General features: G+C 43.6%; 16 non-coding genes across 16 annotated transcripts; all 16 read left to right on the top strand.

Annotated features, from left to right (window-relative positions):
• Nucleotides 1-509: 509 nt before the first annotated feature.
• trnaw-cca (transfer RNA tryptophan (anticodon CCA)) lies at nucleotides 510-581 on the top strand. The gene has a single exon. It is a non-coding gene; the product is annotated as a tRNA-Trp (tRNA).
• Nucleotides 582-1,555: 974 nt separating this feature from the next.
• trnaw-cca (transfer RNA tryptophan (anticodon CCA)) lies at nucleotides 1,556-1,627 on the top strand. Its single transcript has one exon. It is a non-coding gene; the product is annotated as a tRNA-Trp (tRNA).
• Nucleotides 1,628-2,556: 929 nt separating this feature from the next.
• trnaw-cca (transfer RNA tryptophan (anticodon CCA)) lies at nucleotides 2,557-2,628 on the top strand. The gene has a single exon. It is a non-coding gene; the product is annotated as a tRNA-Trp (tRNA).
• Nucleotides 2,629-3,604: 976 nt separating this feature from the next.
• On the top strand, nucleotides 3,605-3,676 carry trnaw-cca (transfer RNA tryptophan (anticodon CCA)). The gene has a single exon. It is a non-coding gene; the product is annotated as a tRNA-Trp (tRNA).
• A 928-nt stretch (nucleotides 3,677-4,604) lies between these two features.
• trnaw-cca (transfer RNA tryptophan (anticodon CCA)) lies at nucleotides 4,605-4,676 on the top strand. The gene has a single exon. It is a non-coding gene; the product is annotated as a tRNA-Trp (tRNA).
• Nucleotides 4,677-5,649: 973 nt separating this feature from the next.
• On the top strand, nucleotides 5,650-5,721 carry trnaw-cca (transfer RNA tryptophan (anticodon CCA)). The gene has a single exon. It is a non-coding gene; the product is annotated as a tRNA-Trp (tRNA).
• A 928-nt stretch (nucleotides 5,722-6,649) lies between these two features.
• Nucleotides 6,650-6,721, top strand: trnaw-cca (transfer RNA tryptophan (anticodon CCA)). The gene has a single exon. It is a non-coding gene; the product is annotated as a tRNA-Trp (tRNA).
• Nucleotides 6,722-7,690: 969 nt separating this feature from the next.
• On the top strand, nucleotides 7,691-7,762 carry trnaw-cca (transfer RNA tryptophan (anticodon CCA)). Its single transcript has one exon. It is a non-coding gene; the product is annotated as a tRNA-Trp (tRNA).
• Nucleotides 7,763-8,690: 928 nt separating this feature from the next.
• Nucleotides 8,691-8,762, top strand: trnaw-cca (transfer RNA tryptophan (anticodon CCA)). Its single transcript has one exon. It is a non-coding gene; the product is annotated as a tRNA-Trp (tRNA).
• Nucleotides 8,763-11,775: 3,013 nt separating this feature from the next.
• trnaw-cca (transfer RNA tryptophan (anticodon CCA)) lies at nucleotides 11,776-11,847 on the top strand. Its single transcript has one exon. It is a non-coding gene; the product is annotated as a tRNA-Trp (tRNA).
• Nucleotides 11,848-12,775: 928 nt separating this feature from the next.
• trnaw-cca (transfer RNA tryptophan (anticodon CCA)) lies at nucleotides 12,776-12,847 on the top strand. Its single transcript has one exon. It is a non-coding gene; the product is annotated as a tRNA-Trp (tRNA).
• A 973-nt stretch (nucleotides 12,848-13,820) lies between these two features.
• Nucleotides 13,821-13,892, top strand: trnaw-cca (transfer RNA tryptophan (anticodon CCA)). Its single transcript has one exon. It is a non-coding gene; the product is annotated as a tRNA-Trp (tRNA).
• Nucleotides 13,893-14,820: 928 nt separating this feature from the next.
• Nucleotides 14,821-14,892, top strand: trnaw-cca (transfer RNA tryptophan (anticodon CCA)). The gene has a single exon. It is a non-coding gene; the product is annotated as a tRNA-Trp (tRNA).
• A 970-nt stretch (nucleotides 14,893-15,862) lies between these two features.
• Nucleotides 15,863-15,934, top strand: trnaw-cca (transfer RNA tryptophan (anticodon CCA)). Its single transcript has one exon. It is a non-coding gene; the product is annotated as a tRNA-Trp (tRNA).
• Nucleotides 15,935-16,862: 928 nt separating this feature from the next.
• Nucleotides 16,863-16,934, top strand: trnaw-cca (transfer RNA tryptophan (anticodon CCA)). Its single transcript has one exon. It is a non-coding gene; the product is annotated as a tRNA-Trp (tRNA).
• A 974-nt stretch (nucleotides 16,935-17,908) lies between these two features.
• Nucleotides 17,909-17,980, top strand: trnaw-cca (transfer RNA tryptophan (anticodon CCA)). Its single transcript has one exon. It is a non-coding gene; the product is annotated as a tRNA-Trp (tRNA).
• Nucleotides 17,981-18,692: the final 712 nt, after the last annotated feature.

The following is an 18,692-nucleotide window of genomic DNA, read 5'->3' on the forward strand; positions in this document are numbered from 1 at the left end:
TCCTGGAGATGTACGTGAGAGTTTATCCAACCAATCAACATGTGTTTTGTGGATTTGGAGAAGGGTTTTGACCGCATTACTCAGGGGGCCCTGTGGGTGGCACTCCGTGAGTATGGGGTACCAGGGCTCCTGACACAGGCTCTTAGTTCCCCGAATGACCGGTGTCATAGCTCGGTCCGCATTGCCTGCAATAAGTCAAGCTCATTTCCAGTAAGAATTGGACTCTGCTAAGGCTGCCCTTTATCACCAATTTTGTTCATAACATATATAGACAGGATTAGTAGGCACAGCCAAGGTGTTGCGGGGATCTGTTTTTGTGTTGTATGGATCAGGGCTCTACATTTTAAGGAGGATGTGGTCCTGATGGTTTTTTCGAACTGTGATCTCTGTTGTTTTATCTGTACATCACTGGTGTTGCATCTTTTAAGAGTTGTTTTCAGGTCAATGAATGTTTGCCATACTTAAGGTTTACCTTCACATTTTTCTTATTTTCTATTTTATAGGCAGGTGACTCTGTGGCGCAACGGTAGCGCGTCTGACTCCAGATCAGAAGGTTGTGTGTTCAAATCACATCAGGGTCAAGGCCTTCTACTTATGTGTTATGTGACATAACACCCATCAGGGATTTAGATATTTTTTTTCATCCAAACAGTGCAAAGATGGAAAGGGTAACAATAACCTTATGTAAGCCGACTGGTTCAAATCGGTGCTACAGGAAGCCATAGTTTATTGTAGGCCCTCAATTGGACCAGAGTACTGTCGTTGGGCTATCACTACATCACTTGTGTTGCATCATTAAACAGTTTTATTCAACTCAATGAATGCTTGTTATAATTAAGGTTTACCCCTAATAAAAAGGGGGGCCGCACAGTGTGTTCCAACTACAAGGAGATCACTCTCCTCAGTCTATCTGGTAATGTCGTTTTCGGGGATCTGGAGAGGAAGGTCAGATGGATTGTCCAACTTCAGATTCAGGAGCAACATAGTGGTTTTCGTCCTGGCCATGGAACGCTGGACCAGCTTTATACCTTTAGGTGGATCCTGGAGGGTGCGTGAGAGTTGGCCCAACCAATCTACATGTGTTTTGTGCATTTGGAGAAGGGTTTTGACTGCATTACTCAGGGGCATTGCAGGGGGCACTCTTTGAACATCGGGTACCAGGCCTTCTGATACAAGCTGTTAGGTCACCGAATGACAGGTATCGTAGCATAGTCTGCATTGCCGGCAGTAAGTCTAGCTCATTTCCGGTAAAAATTGGCCTCTGCTAACACAGCCCTTTATCACAACATTTGTTCATAGCATTTCTGGACAGGATTTGTAGGCACAGCCAAGGTGTTTTGCGAGGATCTGTTTTGGTGGCCTAAGGAGCAAGTCTCTCTTTTTTTTTTTTTTTACAGAGGATGTGGTCCTGTTTGTTTAATCAGACAGTGATCTCTGTTGTTTTATCTGTACATCACTGGTGTTGCGTCGTTGAACAGTTTTATTCAGGTCGTTGAATGTTTGTGTTAGTTAAGGTTTACCATCGGCTCATTTTCATTATCATTTGTTGACACCTGACTCTGTGGCGCAATGGTAGCGCGTCTGACTCCAGATCAGAAGGTTGTGTGTTCAAATCACATCAGGGTCAAAGGCTTCTACTTAAACCTTCAAGGTTACAAATCCATTGTCAGGACTGTAAATCTTTGATCATCCAAACTGCAACGATGGAAAGGGCAACAATAACCCTATATAAGCCAACTGGTTAAAATCAGTGGTACAGAATGCCGACTTTTATTGAAGGCACTCAATTGGACCAGAGTACTGCCATTGTGCTATCAGTTCACCACTTATGTTGCATCATTGAACAGTTTTATTCAACTCAATGAATGTTTGTTATAATTAAGGTTTACCCTTACTAAAAAGGAGACTGCAGAGTGTGTTCCAACAACAGGGAGGTCACACTCCACAGCCTCCCTGGTGAGGTCTTGTTAATGGTCCTGTAGAGGAAGGTCAGACGGATTGTCAACCCTCAGGTTCAGCTGGATCAGCTTTATACCATTAGGGGAATCCTGGAGATGTACGTGAGAGTTTATCCAACCAATCAACATGTGTTTTGTGGATTTGGAGAAGGGTTTTGACCGCATTACTCAGGGGGCCCTGTGGGTGGCACTCCGTGAGTATGGGGTACCAGGGCTCCTGACACAGGCTCTTAGTTCCCCGAATGACCGGTGTCATAGCTCGGTCCGCATTGCCTGCAATAAGTCAAGCTCATTTCCAGTAAGAATTGGACTCTGCTAAGGCTGCCCTTTATCACCAATTTTGTTCATAACATATATAGACAGGATTAGTAGGCACAGCCAAGGTGTTGCGGGGGATCTGTTTTTGTGTTGTACGGATCAGGGCTCTACATTTTACAGAGGATGTGGTCCTGATGGTTTTTTCGAACTGTGATCTCTGTTGTTTTATCTGTACATCACTGGTGTTGCATCTTTTAAGAGTTGTTTTCAGGTCAATGAATGTTTGCCATACTTAAGGTTTACCTTCACATTTTTCTTATTTTCTATTTTATAGGCAGGTGACTCTGTGGCGCAACGGTAGCGCGTCTGACTCCAGATCAGAAGGTTGTGTGTTCAAATCACATCAGGGTCAATGCCTTCTACTTATGTGTTATGTGACATAACACCCATCAGGGATTTAGATTTTTTTTTTCATCCAAACAGTGCAAAGATGGAAAGGGTAACAATAACCTTATGTAAGCCGACTGGTTCAAACTGGTGCTACAGGAAGCCATAGTTTATTGTAGGCCCTCAATTGGACCAGAGTACTGTCGTTGGGCTATCACTACATCACTTGTGTTGCATCATTAAACAGTTTTATTCAACTCAATGAATGCTTGTTATAATTAAGGTTTACCCCTAATAAAAAGGGGGGCCGCACAGTGTGTTCCAACTACAAGGAGATCACTCTCCTCAGTCTATCTGGTAATGTTGTTTTCGGGGATCTGGAGAGGAAGGTCAGATGGATTGTCCAACTTCAGATTCAGGAGCAACATAGTGGTTTTCGTCCTGGCCATGGAACGCTGGACCAGCTTTATACCTTTAGGTGGATCCTGGAGGGTGCGTGAGAGTTGGCCCAACCAATCTACATGTGTTTTGTGCATTTGGAGAAGGGTTTTGACTGCATTACTCAGGGGCATTGCAGGGGGCACTCTTTGAACATCGGGTACCTGGCCTTCTGATACAATCTGTTAGGTCACCAAATGACATGTATCGTAGCATAGACTGCATTGCCGGCAGTAAGTCTAGCTCATTTCCGGTAAGAATTGGCCTCTGCTAACACAGCCCTTTATCACAACATTTGTTCATAGCATTTCTGGACAGGATTTGTAGGCACAGCCAAGGTGTTTTGCGAGGATCTGTTTTGGTGGCCTAAGGAGCAAGTCTCTCTTTTTTTTTTTTTTTTTACAGAGGATGTGGTCCTGTTTGTTTAATCAGACAGTGATCTCTGTTGTTTTATCTGTACATCACTGGTGTTGCGTCGTTGAACAGTTTTATTCAGGTCATTGAATGTATGTGTTAGTTAAGGTTTACCATCGGCTCATTTTCATCATCATTTGTTGACACCTGACTCTGTGGCTCAATGGTAGCGCGTCTGACTCCAGATCAGAAGGTTGTGTGTTCAAATCACATCAGGGTCAAAGACTTCTACTTAAACCTTCAAGGTTACAAATCCATCGTCAGGACTGTAAATGTTTGATCATCCGAACTGCAACGATGGAAAGGGCAACAATAACCCTATATAAGCCAACTGGTTAAAATCAGTGGTACAGAACGCCGACGTTTATTGAAGGCACTCAATTGGACCAGAGAACTGCCATTGTGCTATCAGTTCACCACTTATGTTGCATCATTGAACAGTTTTATTCAACTCAATGAATGTTTGTTATAATTAAGGTTTACCCTTACTAAAAAGGAGACTGCAGAGTGTGTTCCAACAACAGGGAGGTCACACTCCACAGCCTCCCTGGTGAGGTCTTGTTAATGGTCCTGTAGAGGAAGGTCAGACGGATTGTCAACCCTCAGGTTCAGCTGGATCAGCTTTATACCATTAGGGGAATCCTGGAGATGTACGTGAGAGTTTATCCAACCAATCAACATGTGTTTTGTGGATTTGGAGAAGGGTTTTGACCGCATTACTCAGGGGGCCCTGTGGGTGGCACTCCGTGAGTATGGGGTACCAGGGCTCCTGACACAGGCTCTTAGTTCCCCGAATGACCGGTGTCATAGCTCGGTCCACATTGCCTGCAATAAGTCAAGCTCATTTCCAGTAAGAATTGGACTCTGCTAAGGCTGCCCTTTATCACCAATTTTGTTCATAACATATATAGACAGGATTAGTAGGCACAGCCAAGGTGTTGCGGGGATCTGTTTTTGTGTTGTACGGATCAGGGCTCTACATTTTACAGAGGATGTGGTCCTGATGGTTTTTTCGAACTGTGATCTCTGTTGTTTTATCTGTACATCACTGGTGTTGCATCTTTTAAGAGTTGTTTTCAGGTCAATGAATGTTTGCCATACTTAAGGTTTACCTTCACATTTTTCTTATTTTCTATTTTATAGGCAGGTGACTCTGTGGCGCAATGGTAGCGCGTCTGACTCCAGATCAGAAGGTTGTGTGTTCAAATCACATCAGGATCAATGCCTGCTACTTATGTGTTATGTGACATAACACCCATCAGGGATTTAGATATTTTTTTTTCATACAAACAGTGCAAAGATGGAAAGGGTAACAATAACCTTATGTAAGCCGACTGGTTCAAATCGGTGCTACAGGAAGCCATAGTTTATTGTAGGCCCTCAATTGGACCAGAGTACTGTCGTTGGGCTATCACTACATCACTTGTGTTGCATCATTAAACAGTTTTATTCAACTCAATGAATGCTTGTTATAATTAAGGTTTACCCCTAATAAAAAGGGGGGCCGCACAGTGTGTTCCAACTACAAGGAGATCACTCTCCTCAGTCTATCTGGTAATGTCGTTTTCGGGGATCTGGAGAGGAAGGTCAAATGGATTGTCCAACTTCAGATTCAGGAGCAACATAGTGGTTTTCGTCCTGGCCATGGAACGCTGGACCAGCTTTATACCTTTAGGTGGATCCTGGAGGGTGCGTGAGAGTTGGCCCAACCAATCTACATGTGTTTTGTGCATTTGGAGAAGGGTTTTGACTGCATTACTCAGGGGCATTGCAGGGGGCACTCTTTGAACATCGGGTACCAGGCCTTCTGATACAATCTGTTAGGTCACAGAATGACAGGTATCGTAGCATAGTCTGCATTGCCGGCAGTAAGTCTAGCTCATTTCCGGTAAGAATTGGCCTCTGCTAACGCAGCCCTTTATCACAACATTTGTTCATAGCATTTCTGGACAGGATTTGTAGGCACAGCCAAGGTGTTTTGCGAGGATCTGTTTTGGTGGCCTAAGGAGCAAGTCTCTTTTTTTTTTTTTTTACAGAGGATGTGGTCCTGTTTGTTTAATCAGACAGTGATCTCTGTTGTTTTATCTGTACATCACTGGTGTTGCATCGTTGAACAGTTTTATTCAGGTCATTGAATATTTGTGTTAGTTAAGGTTTACCATCGGCTCATTTTCATTATCATTTGTTGACACCTGACTCTGAGGCGCAATGGTAGCGCGTCTGACTCCAGATCAGAAGGTTGTGTGTTCAAATCACATCAGGGTCAAAGACTTCTACTTAAACCTTCAAGGTAACAATACCATCGTCAGGACTGTAGAAGTTTGATCATCCAAACTGCAACGATGGAAAGGGCAACAATAACCCTATATAAGCCAACTGGTTAAAATCAGTGCTACAGAACGCCGACGTTTATTGAAGGCACTCAATTGGACCAGAGAACTGCCATTGTGCTATCAGTTCACCACTTGTGTTGCATCATTGAACAGCTTTATTCAACTCAATGAATGTTTGTTATTATTAAGGTTTACCCTTACTAAAAAGGAGACTGCAGAGTGTGTTCCAACAACAGGGAGATCACACTCCTCAGCCTCCCTGGTGAGGTCTTGTTAATGGTCCTGTACAGGAAGGTCAGACGGATTGTCAACCCTCAGGTTCAGCTGGATCAGCTTTATACCATTAGGGGAATCCTGGAGATGTACGTGAGAGTTTATCCAACCAATGAACATGTGTTTTGTGGATTTGGAGAACGGTTTTGACCGCATTACTCAGGGGGCCCTCTGGGTGGCACTCCTTGAGTATCGGGTACCAGGGCTCCTGACACAGGCTCTTAGTTCCCCGAATGACCGGTGTCATAGCTTGGTCCGCATTGCCTGCAATAAGTCAAGCTCATTTCCAGTAAGAATTGGACTCTGCTAAGGCTGCCCTTTATCACCAATTTTGTTCATAACATATATAGACAGGATTAGTAGGCACAGCCAAGGTGTTGCGGGGATCTGTTTTTGTGTTGTACGGATCAGGGCTCTACATTTTACAGAGGATGTGGTCCTGATGGTTTTTTCGAACTGTGATCTCTGTTGTTTTATCTGTACATCACTGGTGTTGCATCTTTTAAGAGTTGTTTTCAGGTCAATGAATGTTTGCCATACTTAAGGTTTACCTTCACATTTTTCTTATTTTCTATTTTATAGGCAGGTGACTATGTGGCGCAACGGTAGCGCGTCTGACTCCAGATCAGAAGGTTGTGTGTTCAAATCACATCAGGGTCAATGCCTTCTACTTATGTGTTATGTGACATAACACCCATCAGGGATTTAGATATTTTTTTTCATACAAACAGTGCAAAGATGGAAAGGGTAACAATAACCTTATGTAAGCCGACTGGTTCAAATCGGTGCTACAGGAAGCCATAGTTTATTGTAGGCCCTCAATTGGACCAGAGAACTGTCGTTGGGCTATCACTACATCACTTGTGTTGCATCATTAAACAGTTTTATTCAACTCAATGAATGCTTGTTATAATTAAGGTTTACCCCTAATAAAAAGGGGGGCCGCACAGTGTGTTCCAACTACAAGGAGATCACACTCCTCAGTCTATCTGGCAATGTCGTTTTCGGGGATCTGGAGAGGAAGGTCAGATGGATTGTCCAACTTCAGATTCAGGAGCAACATTGTGGTTTTCGTCCTGGCCATGGAATGCTGGACCAGCTTTATACCTTCAGGTGGATCCTGGAGGGTGCGTGAGAGTTGGCCCAACCAATCTACATGTGTTTTGTGCATTTGGAGAAGGGTTTTGACTGCATTACTCAGGGGCATTGCAGGGGGCACTCTTTGAACATCGGGTACCAGGCCCTCTGATACAAGCTGTTAGGTCACCGAATGACAGGTATCATAGCATAGTCTGCATTGCCGGCAGTAAGTCAAGCTCATTTCCGGTAAGAATTGGCCTCTGCTAACGCAGCCCTTTATCACAACATTTGTTCATAACATTTCTGGACAGGATTTGTAGGCACAGCCAAGGTGTTTTGCGAGGATCTGTTTTGGTGGCCTAAGGAGCAAGTCTCTTTTTTTTTTTTACAGAGGATGTGGTCCTGTTTGTTTAATCAGACAGTGATCTCTGTTGTTTTATCTGTACATCACTGGTGTTGCGTCGTTGAACAGTTTTATTCAGGTCATTGAATGTTTGTGTTAGTTAAGGTTTACCATCGGCTCATTTTCATTATCATTTGTTGACACCTGACTCTGTGGCGCAATGGTAGCGCGTCTGACTCCAGATCAGAAGGGTGTGTGTTCAAATCACATCAGGGTCAAAGACTTCTACTTAAACCTTCAAGGTTACATATCCATCGTCAGGACTGTAGATGTTTGATCATCCAAACTGCAACGATGGAAAGGGCAACAATAACCCTATATAAGCCAACTGGTTAAAATCAGTGGTACATAAAGTCGACGTTTATTGTAGGCACTCAATTGGACCAGAGAACTGCCATTGTGCTATCAGTTCACCACTTGTGTTGCATCATTGAACAGTTTTATTCAACTCAATGAATGTTTGTTATAATTAAGGTTTACCCTTACTGAAAAGGAGACTGCAGAGTGTGTTCCAACAACAGGGAGATCACACTCCTCAGCCTCCCTGGTGAGGTCTTGTTAATGGTCCTGTACAGGAAGGTCAGACGGATTGTCAACCCTCAGGTTCAGCTGGATCAGCTTTATACCATTAGGGGAATCCTGGAGATGTACGTGAGAGTTTATCCAACCAATGAACATGTGTTTTGTGGATTTGGAGAAGGGTTTTGACCGCATTACTCAGGGGGCCCTGTGGGTGGCACTCCTTGAGTATCGGGTACCAGGGCTCCTGACACAGGCTCTTAGTTCCCCGAATGACCGGTGTCATAGCTCGGTCCACATTGCCTGCAATAAGTCAAGCTCATTTCCAGTAAGAACTGGACTCTGCTAAGGCTGCCCTTTATCACCAATTTTGTTCATAACATATATAGACAGGATTAGTAGGTACAGCCAAGGTGTTGCGGGGATCTGTTTTTGTGTTGTACGGATCAGGGCTCTACATTTTACAGAGGATGTGGTCCTGATGGTTTTTTCGAACTGTGATCTCTGTTGTTTTATCTGTACATCACTGGTGTTGCATCTTTTAACAGTTGTTTTCAGGTCAATGAATGTTTGCCATACTTAAGGTTTACCTTCACATTTTTCTTATTTTCTATTTTATAGGCAGGTGACTCTGTGGCGCAACGGTAGCGCGTCTGACTCCAGATCAGAAGGTTGTGTGTTCAAATCACATCAGGGTCAAGGCCTTCTGCTTATATGTTATGTGACATAACACCCATCAGGGATTTAGATATTTTTTTTCATCCTAACAGTGCAAAGATGGAAAGGGTAACAATAACCTTATGTAAGCCGACTGGTTCAAATCGGTGCTACAGGAAGCCATAGTTTATTGTAGGCCCTCAATTGGACCAGAGTACTGTCATTGGGCTATCACTACATCACTTGTGTTGCATCATTAAACAGTTTTATTCAACTCAATGAATGCTTGTTATAATTAAGGTTTACCCCTAATAAAAAGGGGGGCCGCACAGTGTGTTCCAACTACAAGGAGATCACACTCCTCAGTCTATCTGGTAATGTCGTTTTCGGGGATCTGGAGAGGAAGGTCAGATGGATTGTCCAACTTCAGATTCAGGAGCAACATAGTGGTTTTCGTCCTGGCCATGGAACGCTGGACCAGCTTTATACCTTTAGGTGGATCCTGGAGGGTGCGTGAGAGTTGGCCCAACCAATCTACATGTGTTTTATGCATTTGGAGAAGGGTTTTGACTGCATTACTCAGGGGCATTACAGGGGGCACTCTTTGAACATCGGGTACCAGGCCTTCTGATACAATCTGTTAGGTCACGAATGACAGGTATCATAGCATAGTCTGCATTGCCGGCAGTAAGTCTAGCTCATTTCCGGTAAGAATTGGCCTCTGCTAACACAGCCCTTTATCACAACATTTGTTCATAGCATTTCTGGACAGGATTTGTAGGCACAGCCAAGGTGTTTTGCGAGGATCTGTTTTGGTGGCCTATGGAGCAAGTCTCTCTTTTTTTTTTTTTTTACAGAGGATGTGGTCCTGTTTGTTTAATCAGACAGTGATCTCTGTTGTTTTATCTGTACATCACTGGTGTTGCGTCGTTGAACAGTTTTATTCAGGTCATTGAATGTTTGTGTTAGTTAAGGTTTACCATCGGCTCATTTTCATTATCATTTGTTGACACCTGACTCTGTGGCGAAATAGTATTGCGTCTGACTCCAGATCAGAAGGTTGTGTGTTCAAATCACATCAGGGTCAAAGACTTCTACTTAAACCTTCAAGGTTACAAATCCATCATCGGGACTGTAAATGTTTGATCATCCAAACTGCAACAATGGAAAGGGCAACAATAACCCTATATAAGCCAACTGGTTAAAATCAGTGGTACAGAATGCTGACGTTTATTGAAGGCACTCAATTGGACCAGAGAACTGCCATTGTGCTGTCAGTTCACCACTTATGTTGCATCATTGAACAGTTTTATTCAACTCAATGAATGTTTGTTATAATTAAGGTTTACCCTTACTAAAAAGGAGACTGCAGAGTGTGTTCCAACAACAGGGAGGTCACACTCCACAGCCTCCCTGGTGAGGTCTTGTTAATGGTCCTGTAGAGGAAGGTCAGACAGATTGTCAACCCTCAGGTTCAGCTGGATCAGCTTTATACCATTAGGGGAATCCTGGAGATGTACGTGAGAGTTTATCCAACCAATCAACATGTGTTTTGTGGATTTGGAGAAGGGTTTTGACCGCATTACTCAGGGGGCCCTGTGGGTGGCACTCCGTGAGTATGGGGTACCAGGGCTCCTGACACAGGCTCTTAGTTCCCCGAATGACCGGTGTCATAGCTCGGTCCGCATTGCCTGCAATAAGTCAAGCTCATTTCCAGTAAGAATTGGACTCTGCTAAGGCTGCCCTTTATCACCAATTTTGTTCATAACATATATAGACAGGATTAGTAGGCACAGCCAAGGTGTTGCGGGGATCTGTTTTTGTGTTGTACGGATCAGGGCTCTACATTTTACAGAGGATGTGGTCCTGATGGTTTTTTCGAACTGTGATCTCTGTTGTTCTATCTGTACATCACTGGTGTTGCATCTTTTAAGAGTTGTTTTCAGGTCAATGAATGTTTGCCATACTTAAGGTTTACCTTCACATTTTTCTTATTTTCTATTTATAGCCAGGTGTCTCTGTGGCGCAACGGTAGCGCGTCTGACTCCAGATAAGAAGGTTGTGTGTTCAAATGACATCAGGGTCAATGCCTTCTACTTATGTGTTATGTGACATAACACCCATCAGGGATTTAGATATTTTTTTTCATCCAACAGTGCAAAGATGGAAAGGGTAACAATAACCTTATGTAAGCCGACTGGTTCAAATCGGTGCTACAGGAAGCCATAGTTTTTTGTAGGCCCTCAATTGGACCAGAGTACTGTCGTTGGGCTATCACTACATCACTTGTGTTGCATCATTAAACAGTTTTATTCAACTCAATGAATGCTTGTTATAATTAAGGTTTACCCCTAATAAAAAGGGGGGCCGCACAGTGTGTTCCAACTACAAGGAGATCACTCTCCTCAGTCTATCTGGTAATGTCGTTTTCGGGGATCTGGAGAGGAAGGTCAGATGGATTGTCCAACTTCAGATTCAGGAGCAACATAGTGGTTTTCGTCCTGGCCATGGAACGCTGGACCAGCTTTATACCTTTAGGTGGATCCTGGAGGGTGCGTGAGAGTTGGCCCAACCAATCTACATGTGTTTTGTGCATTTGGAGAAGGGTTTTGACTGCATTACTCAGGGGCATTGCAGGGGGCACTCTTTGAACATCGGGTACCAGGCCTTCTGATACAATCTGTTAGGTCACCGAATGACAGGTATCGTAGCATAGTCTGCATTGCCGGCAGTAAGTCTAGCTCATTTCCAGTAAGAATTGGCCTCTGCTAACACAGCCCTTTATCACAACATTTGTTCATAGCATTTCTGGACAGGATTTGTAGGCACAGCCAAGGTGTTTTGCGAGGATCTGTTTTGGTGGCCTATGGAGCAAGTCTCTTTTTTTTTTTTTACAGAGGATGTGGTCCTGTTTGTTTAATCAGACAGTGATCTCTGTTGTTTTATCTGTACATCACTGGTGTTGCGTCGTTGAACAGTTTTATTCAGGTCATTGAATGTTTGTGTTAGTTAAGGTTTACCATCGGCTCATTTTCATTATCATTTGTTGACACCTGACTCTGTGGCGCAATGGTAGCGCGTCTGACTCCAGATCAGAAGGTTGTGTGTTCAAATTACATCAGGGTTAAAGACTTCTACTTAAACCTTCAAGGTTACATATCAATCGTCAGGACTGTAGAAGTTTGATCATCCAAACTGCAACGATGGAAAGGGCAACAATAACCCTGTATAAGCCAACTGGTTAAAATCTGTGTTACAGAACGCCGACGTTTATTGAATGCACTCAATTGGACCAGAGAACTGCCATTGTGCTATCAGTTCACCACTTATGTTGCATCATTGAACAGTTTTATTCAACTCAATGAATGTTTGTTATAATTAAGGTTTACCCTTACTAAAAAGGAGACTGCAGAGTGTGTTCCAACAACAGGGAGGTCACACTCCACAGCCTCCCTGGTGAGGTCTTGTTAATGGTCCTGTAGAGGAAGGTCAGACGGATTGTCAGCCCTCAGGTTCAGCTGGATCAGCTTTATACCATTAGGGGAATCCTGGAGATGTACGTGAGAGTTTATCCAACCAATCAACATGTGTTTTGTGGATTTGGAGAAGGGTTTTGACCGCATTACTCAGGGGGCCCTGTGGGTGGCACTCCGTGAGTATGGGGTACCAGGGCTCCTGACACAGGCTCTTAGTTCCCCAAATGACCGGTGTCATAGCTCGGTCCACATTGCCTGCAATAAGTCAAGCTCATTTCCAGTAAGAACTGGACTCTGCTAAGGCTGCCCTTTATCACCAATTTTGTTCATAACATATATAGACAGGATTAGTAGGTACAGCCAAGGTGTTGCGGGGATCTGTTTTTGTGTTGTACGGATCAGGGCTCTACATTTTACAGAGGATGTGGTCCTGATGGTTTTTTCGAACTGTGATCTCTGTTGTTTTATCTGTACATCACTGGTGTTGCATCTTTTAAGAGTTGTTTTCAGGTCAATGAATGTTTGCCATACTTAAGGTTTACCTTCACATTTTTCTTATTTTCTATTTTATAGGCAGGTGACTCTGTGGCGCAATGGTAGCGCGTCTGACTCCAGATCAGAAGGTTGTGTGTTCAAATCACATCAGGGTCAATGCCTTCTACTTATGTGTTATGTGACATAACACCCATCAGGGATTTAGATTTTTTTTTTCATCCAAACAGTGCAAAGATGGAAAGGGTAACAATAACCTTATGTAAGCCGACTGGTTCAAATCGGTGCTACAGGAAGCCATAGTTTATTGTAGGCCCTCAATTGGACCAGAGTACTGTCGTTGGGCTATCACTACATCACTTGTGTTGCATCATTAAACAGTTTTATTCAACTCAATGAATGCTTGTTATAATTAAGGTTTACCCCTAATAAAAAGGGGGGCCGCACAGTGTGTTCCAACTACAAGGAGATCACTCTCCTCAGTCTATCTGGTAATGTCGTTTTCGGGGATCTGGAGAGGAAGGTCAAATGGATTGTCCAACTTCAGATTCAGGAGCAACATAGTGGTTTTCGTCCTGGCCATGGAACGCTGGACCAGCTTTATACCTTTAGGTGGATCCTGGAGGGTGCGTGAGAGTTGGCCCAACCAATCTACATGTGTTTTGTGCATTTGGAGAAGGGTTTTGACTGCATTACTCAGGGGCATTGCAGGGGGCACTCTTTGAACATCGGGTACCAGGCCTTCTGATACAATCTGTTAGGTCACAGAATGACAGGTATCGTAGCATAGTCTGCATTGCCGGCAGTAAGTCTAGCTCATTTCCGGTAAGAATTGGCCTCTGCTAACGCAGCCCTTTATCACAACATTTGTTCATAGCATTTCTGGACAGGATTTGTAGGCACAGCCAAGGTGTTTTGCGAGGATCTGTTTTGGTGGCCTAAGGAGCAAGTCTCTTTTTTTTTTTTTTTTACAGAGGATGTGGTCCTGTTTGTTTAATCAGACAGTGATCTCTGTTGTTTTATCTGTACATCACTGGTGTTGCGTCGTTGAACAGTTTTATTCAGGTCATTGAATATTTGTGTTAGTTAAGGTTTACCATCGGCTCATTTTCATTATCATTTGTTGACACCTGACTCTGTGGCGCAATGGTAGCGCGTCTGACTCCAGATCAGAAGGTTGTGTGTTCAAATCACATCAGGGTCAAAGACTTCTACTTAAACCTTCAAGGTAACAATACCATCGTCAGGACTGTAGAAGTTTGATCATCCAAACTGCAACGATGGAAAGGGCAACAATAACCCTATATAAGCCAACTGGTTAAAATCAGTGCTACAGAACGCCGACGTTTATTGAAGGCACTCAATTGGACCAGAGAACTGCCATTGTGCTATCAGTTCACCACTTGTGTTGCATCATTGAACAGCTTTATTCAACTCAATGAATGTTTGTTATTATTAAGGTTTACCCTTACTAAAAAGGAGACTGCAGAGTGTGTTCCAACAACAGGGAGATCACACTCCTCAGCCTCCCTGGTGAGGTCTTGTTAATGGTCCTGTACAGGAAGGTCAGACGGATTGTCAACCCTCAGGTTCAGCTGGATCAGCTTTATACCATTAGGGGAATCCTGGAGATGTACGTGAGAGTTTATCCAACCAATGAACATGTGTTTTGTGGATTTGGAGAACGGTTTTGACCGCATTACTCAGGGGGCCCTCTGGGTGGCACTCCTTGAGTATCGGGTACCAGGGCTCCTGACACAGGCTCTTAGTTCCCCGAATGACCGGTGTCATAGCTTGGTCCGCATTGCCTGCAATAAGTCAAGCTCATTTCCAGTAAGAATTGGACTCTGCTAAGGCTGCCCTTTATCACCAATTTTGTTCATAACATATATAGACAGGATTAGTAGGCACAGCCAAGGTGTTGCGGGGATCTGTTTTTGTGTTGTACGGATCAGGGCTCTACATTTTACAGAGGATGTGGTCCTGATGGTTTTTTCGAACTGTGATCTCTGTTGTTTTATCTGTACATCACTGGTGTTGCATCTTTTAAGAGTTGTTTTCAGGTCAATGAATGTTTGCCATACTTAAGGTTTACCTTCACATTTTTCTTATTTTCTATTTTATAGGCAGGTGACTATGTGGCGCAACGGTAGCGCGTCTGACTCCAGATCAGAAGGTTGTGTGTTCAAATCACATCAGGGTCAATGCCTTCTACTTATGTGTTATGTGACATAACACCCATCAGGGATTTAGATATTTTTTTTCATACAAACAGTGCAAAGATGGAAAGGGTAACAATAACCTTATGTAAGCCGACTGGTTCAAATCGGTGCTACAGGAAGCCATAGTTTATTGTAGGCCCTCAATTGGACCAGAGTACTGTCGTTGGGCTATCACTACATCACTTGTGTTGCATCATTAAACAGTTTTATTCAACTCAATGAATGCTTGTTATAATTAAGGTTTACCCCTAATAAAAAGGGGGGCCGCACAGTGTGTTCCAACTACAAGGAGATCACTCTCCTCAGTCTATCTGGTAATGTCGTTTTCGGGGATCTGGAGAGGAAGGTCAGATGGATTGTCCAACTTCAGATTCAGGAGCAACATAGTGGTTTTTGTCCTGGCCATGGAACGCTGGACCAGCTTTATACCTTTAGGTGGATCCTGGAGGGTGCGTGAGAGTTGGCCCAACCAATCTACATGTGTTTTGTGCATTTGGAGAAGGGTTTTGACTGCATTACTCAGGGGCATTGCAGGGGGCACTCTTTGAACATCGGGTACCAGGCCTTCTGATACAATCTGTTAGGTCACCGAATGACAGGTATCGTAGCATAGTCTGCATTGCCGGCAGTAAGTCTAGCTCATTTCCAGTAAGAATTGGCCTCTGCTAACACAGCCCTTTATCACAACATTTGTTCATAGCATTTCTGGACAGGATTTGTAGGCACAGCCAAGGTGTTTTGCGAGGATCTGTTTTGGTGGCCTATGGAGCAAGTCTCTTTTTTTTTTTTTACAGAGGATGTGGTCCTGTTTGTTTAATCAGACAGTGATCTCTGTTGTTTTATCTGTACATCACTGGTGTTGCGTCGTTGAACAGTTTTATTCAGGTCATTGAATGTTTGTGTTAGTTAAGGTTTACCATCGGCTCATTTTCATTATCATTTGTTGACACCTGACTCTGTGGCGCAATGGTAGCGCGTCTGACTCCAGATCAGAAGGTTGTGTGTTCAAATCACATCAGGGTTAAAGACTTCTACTTAAACCTTCAAGGTTACATATCAATCGTCAGTACTGTAGAAGTTTGATCATCCAAACTGCAACGATGGAAAGGGCAACAATAACCCTGTATAAGCCAACTGGTTAAAATCTGTGTTACAGAACGCCGACGTTTATTGAATGCACTCAATTGGACCAGAGAACTGCCATTGTGCTATCAGTTCACCACTTATGTTGCATCATTGAACAGTTTTATTCAACTCAATGAATGTTTGTTATAATTAAGGTTTACCCTTACTAAAAAGGAGACTGCAGAGTGTGTTCCAACAACAGGGAGGTCACACTCCACAGCCTCCCTGGTGAGGTCTTGTTAATGGTCCTGTAGAGGAAGGTCAGACGGATTGTCAGCCCTCAGGTTCAGCTGGATCAGCTTTATACCATTAGGGGAATCCTGGAGATGTACGTGAGAGTTTATCCAACCAATCAACATGTGTTTTGTGGATTTGGAGAAGGGTTTTGACCGCATTACTCAGGGGGCCCTGTGGGTGGCACTCCGTGAGTATGGGGTACCAGGGCTCCTGACACAGGCTCTTAGTTCCCCAAATGACCGGTGTCATAGCTCGGTCCACATTGCCTGCAATAAGTCAAGCTCATTTCCAGTAAGAACTGGACTCTGCTAAGGCTGCCCTTTATCACCAATTTTGTTCATAACATATATAGACAGGATTAGTAGGTACAGCCAAGGTGTTGCGGGGATCTGTTTTTGTGTTGTACGGATCAGGGCTCTACATTTTACAGAGGATGTGGTCCTGATGGTTTTTTCGAACTGTGATCTCTGTTGTTTTATCTGTACATCACTGGTGTTGCATCTTTTAAGAGTTGTTTTCAGGTCAATGAATGTTTGCCATACTTAAGGTTTACCTTCACATTTTTCTTATTTTCTATTTTATAGGCAGGTGACTCTGTGGCGCAATGGTAGCGCGTCTGACTCCAGATCAGAAGGTTGTGTGTTCAAATCACATCAGGGTCAATGCCTTCTACTTATGTGTTATGTGACATAACACCCATCAGGGATTTAGATTTTTTTTTTCATCCAAACAGTGCAAAGATGGAAAGGGTAACAATAACCTTATGTAAGCCGACTGGTTCAAATCGGTGCTACAGGAAGCCATAGTTTATTGTAGGCCCTCAATTGGACCAGAGTACTGTCGTTGGGCTATCACTACATCACTTGTGTTGCATCATTAAACAGTTTTATTCAACTCAATGAATGCTTGTTATAATTAAGGTTTACCCCTAATAAAAAGGGGGGCCGCACAGTGTGTTCCAACTACAAGGAGATCACTCTCCTCAGTCTATCTGGTAATGTCGTTTTCGGGGATCTGGAGAGGAAGGTCAAATGGATTGTCCAACTTCAGATTCAGGAGCAACATAGTGGTTTTCGTCCTGGCCATGGAACGCTGGACCAGCTTTATACCTTTAGGTGGATCCTGGAGGGTGCGTGAGAGTTGGCCCAACCAATCTACATGTGTTTTGTGCATTTGGAGAAGGGTTTTGACTGCATTACTCAGGGGCATTGCAGGGGGCACTCTTTGAACATCGGGTACCAGGCCTTCTGATACAATCTGTTAGGTCACAGAATGACAGGTATCGTAGCATAGTCTGCATTGCCGGCAGTAAGTCTAGCTCATTTCCGGTAAGAATTGGCCTCTGCTAACGCAGCCCTTTATCACAACATTTGTTCATAGCATTTCTGGACAGGATTTGTAGGCACAGCCAAGGTGTTTTGCGAGGATCTGTTTTGGTGGCCTAAGGAGCAAGTCTCTTTTTTTTTTTTTTTTTACAGAGGATGTGGTCCTGTTTGTTTAATCAGACAGTGATCTCTGTTGTTTTATCTGTACATCACTGGTGTTGCGTCGTTGAACAGTTTTATTCAGGTCATTGAATATTTGTGTTAGTTAAGGTTTACCATCGGCTCATTTTCATTATCATTTGTTGACACCTGACTCTGTGGCGCAATGGTAGCGCGTCTGACTCCAGATCAGAAGGTTGTGTGTTCAAATCACATCAGGGTCAAAGACTTCTACTTAAACCTTCAAGGTAACAATACCATCGTCAGGACTGTAGAAGTTTGATCATCCAAACTGCAACGATGGAAAGGGCAACAATAACCCTATATAAGCCAACTGGTTAAAATCAGTGCTACAGAACGCCGACGTTTATTGAAGGCACTCAATTGGACCAGAGAACTGCCATTGTGCTATCAGTTCACCACTTGTGTTGCATCATTGAACAGCTTTATTCAACTCAATGAATGTTTGTTATTATTAAGGTTTACCCTTACTAAAAAGGAGACTGCAGAGTGTGTTCCAACAACAGGGAGATCACACTCCTCAGCCTCCCTGGTGAGGTCTTGTTAATGGTCCTGTACAGGAAGGTCAGACGGATTGTCAACCCTCAGGTTCAGCTGGATCAGCTTTATACCATTAGGGGAATCCTGGAGATGTACGTGAGAGTTTATCCAACCAATGAACATGTGTTTTGTGGATTTGGAGAACGGTTTTGACCGCATTACTCAGGGGGCCCTCTGGGTGGCACTCCTTGAGTATCGGGTACCAGGGCTCCTGACACAGGCTCTTAGTTCCCCGAATGACCGGTGTCATAGCTTGGTCCGCATTGCCTGCAATAAGTCAAGCTCATTTCCAGTAAGAATTGGACTCTGCTAAGGCTGCCCTTTATCACCAATTTTGTTCATAACATATATAGACAGGATTAGTAGGCACAGCCA

This window comes from Nothobranchius furzeri, chromosome 2 (assembly GCF_043380555.1).
Source record: "Nothobranchius furzeri strain GRZ-AD chromosome 2, NfurGRZ-RIMD1, whole genome shotgun sequence".
Lineage (NCBI taxonomy): Eukaryota > Metazoa > Chordata > Actinopteri > Cyprinodontiformes > Nothobranchiidae > Nothobranchius > Nothobranchius furzeri.